Below are 3,239 nucleotides of genomic sequence, written 5' to 3'. Positions count from 1 at the left end.
TCTAGAAGACATTTAGAAATCTCAGTTGTATCAAGAACAGGTGAATGTAAAGACCAACAACTGGCATAAAAGGGAAGATGACTGTGATATTGGCATTAGTGGTTAGAAGTGGGACGCTAGAAAGGGGCCAGGATTGGATAAAATCATCAGGCAAAGCCCCCAGGGCTAGTCCAGAAGACACAGTGCACACACACAGATGCACATCCAAGCACATGTGTGTGCACACACACTCGCTGTTTCACCATGTGATTACCTGTGATGCCTCAGGACTCTGATCACAGGAAGGTCATCACCACAGGTTGCTGTTTTATCTTGGATCTTCAGACCTGTAAACAGAAATGATCCTTTTTTCTTTTTAAGATTTGTGTGTGTGTGTGTGTGTGTGTGCATGTTTATGCACACATACATATAACAGTAGATCCTGAACTCAGGGCTAGGCACTGACCCTTTGCTTTCTTGCTCAAGGCTGGCACTCTACAACTTGGATATGGAGTCTTACAGACTTTTCTGCCTTAATCAAGGCAAAAACCTCAGTTCCTCCAGATCTTAGCCTCCTGAATAGCTATGGTTACAGGTGTGAGGCACTGGCAGCTGGCTTGGGCTTATATCTTAACTATGGAACTTTAAAAATTATGGTTAGCCAGGTAGTGATGGCCCACGCCTATAATCCTAGCTACTCCGGAGGCTGAGATCTAAGGATCATGGTTCAAAGCCAATCCATGAGATTCTTATCTCCAGTTAGCCACCAGAAAACCAGAAATGGCACTGTGGATCAAAGTGGTAGAACACTCACCTTTAGCAAAAGAGCTCAGGGACAGTCCTAGGCCTTGAGTTCTACCCAATGGCTGACAATAAAAAAAAATTTTAATCTATGTTTGAACCAAAATGTAACCAAAGCTGTCTAAAACTTTGTTTAACTTCCTTCACTGAGTATGTCTTACGTAGCCACAAAGGGCAAGGGCAAAAGAGTAGCCAGTCTCTATCTGATCTTACCTGTCCAGTGCCTTGATTCTGTGTATTTTAAAATATTTCACCAGTATAAAGAAACTGATTTTAGCAAATAATGCTTTGTTTGCTCATTCATTCTTCCAACTTGACAAATACTTATCTGGCATGTGACATTTCCGGGTGCTCGGCAAGGTCCTAGGCAAGTAGAAAGATGAGTCTTGTGGAGCTGGTCCAGCAGGGAAGTGGCTAGTCAGTGATACCTACAGGAATGCAGCTGTGAACCGGACACCAGTAACTCAGTTACCCAAAGGCTGAGATCTGAAGATCTAGGTGGAGTGAGGACAGGAACTCAGCAGTAGCAGCCATCATTGAGAGGGCATCCAGGAGGTCCTTGCCTGGAAAGGGTATCCTGCACGGGACCCTCTGCTGGGGCAAAGTGCTCAGTAGGCCTCAGAACTGAGGTTGGCCAGAGATGGCTCCCCCCTCCCCCAGGGCACAATGTAATTGGGGGTGGGTGTTCTTACAGGGATCTTCAGGGAAACCTAGGAGAGCCCATAAGAGCCACAGTAAGCCCTAGGGTGCCCATGCTTCAGAGCCAGAGCATTGCCTTGGGCAGGTGAAGCCTGATTCTTTTTCAGCAGCAGAATTTAGAAGAAGAGAGAAATGAGGGGAAATAAGCAGGTGACAGCTCAAGATTTTAAGTTACAGCCCGGGGATGCAAGTTCTGATTCAGTTGAAACAGAATTTCAAAAAAAAAAAAAAAGGACCTTTTCAACAGGTATGCCCAGGTCTAGAGTGCCTGCCTGTGGTGTGGACTGGGGCAAGGGAGGCACCCTGGAGGAAGGCTTCTTCCATAAACCTGAGCATAGCCTCTACTTGTAGGAAGAGGCTGGGTGGAGGCTGGCCCTGCTGGCATACACAGGCAAGGCTGGTGCCCTATGGGAGAACTAGTAATGTGGACAGGTAAGTATGACATGTGAGTGGGAGGAGCTGGGGGGACAGGTAAGTGAAGACAGGGGAGATGTCTTTCCTCTATACCTGGGCCCCACACCCTCTTTCCTGGTGTGGAGATGCTTCCAGGAAAGAGAAGGGAAGCCTGTGTCCCCTCACTGGCAAATGGTGACAAAATAAGGTGCTGGGCAATAGAAAATTAAAGGGGAAAAGTGGAAAATTAAGAGTTGGGGACTGGTGGCTCACACCTGTAATCCTAGCTACTCAGGAGGCTGAGATCTGAGAATCATGGTTCAAAGCCAGCCCTGGCTGGAAAGTCAGTGAGACTCATCTGCAATAAACCACCAGAAAACTGGAAGTGGTATTGTGGTTCAAGTGGTAGAGCACCAAGCCTGGAATGTAAAACAAAAACCAAAAAAACCACAAAGCAAAAACTAAGGGATAGGCATTCAGGCCCCTAAATTCAAGCCCTAGTACTGGCACAAACAAAAGTAAATAAGGAAGTTAGCCGGGCGCCGGGCGCTCACACCTGTCATCCTAGCTACTAAGGAGGCTGAGATCTGAGGATCAGCGTTCAAAGCCAGCCCGGGCAGGAAAATCTGTGACACTCTTATCTCCAATAAACCACTCAGGAAAACTGGAAGTGGTGCTGTGGCTCAAGTAGTAGAGCACTATCCTTGAGCTGAAGAGCTGGGGAGCAGCACCCAGGCCCAGAGTTCAAGCCCCAGGAATGACAAAATAAAAAATAAATAAATAAATAAGAAAGTTAAGAAAATTCCTGGCTGGGAAGGTGGCTTAGTGGTAGAGCGCTTGCCTTGCATGCATGAGGCCCTGGGTTTGATTCCTCAGCACCACATAAGCAGAAAAATACACAAGTGGTGCTGTGACTCAAGTGGTAGGGCACTAGGCCTTGAGCTGAAGAGCTGAGGGACAGTGCCCAGGCCCAGAGTTCAGTCCCCATAACTGACCAAAAAATAAAAAAATTCTTTTTCCTGTTAGTTCTAGGCTTTGGATGTCAGTGCCGCTGGAGGCCACCCCCTAGAGTGACTGCAGTTCAGACCAGCAAAGGGGGGCAGGGTTCCCTTGGAGGCAGTATGGGAGCCCCCTGTGTTGTGTTGCACTGCCTGCAGCAGGGTGAATGCAGGGGAGCCTGGGTGCTGGGTCTCTCAGGAGGGACCCCCCCCTCCTGTGCTGGGTTGGCCCAGTAGTGACTCCCCTCACCCCCAGTCCAAGACAGAGGTGGAGGGGTGGGCGGGTGCGGGCAGGGAGGCCAAGTGGAAAGGTGATGAAGGGGAGGCAAGCCAAGAGTGAGGGGGCCTAGGGGTCGGTGAGGAGACGCG

Source organism: Dipodomys ordii, unplaced genomic scaffold (assembly GCF_000151885.1).
Source record: "Dipodomys ordii isolate 6190 unplaced genomic scaffold, Dord_2.0 Scaffold68, whole genome shotgun sequence".
Classification (NCBI taxonomy): Eukaryota; Metazoa; Chordata; class Mammalia; order Rodentia; family Heteromyidae; genus Dipodomys; species Dipodomys ordii.
This window is presented reverse-complemented; position numbering follows the sequence as displayed.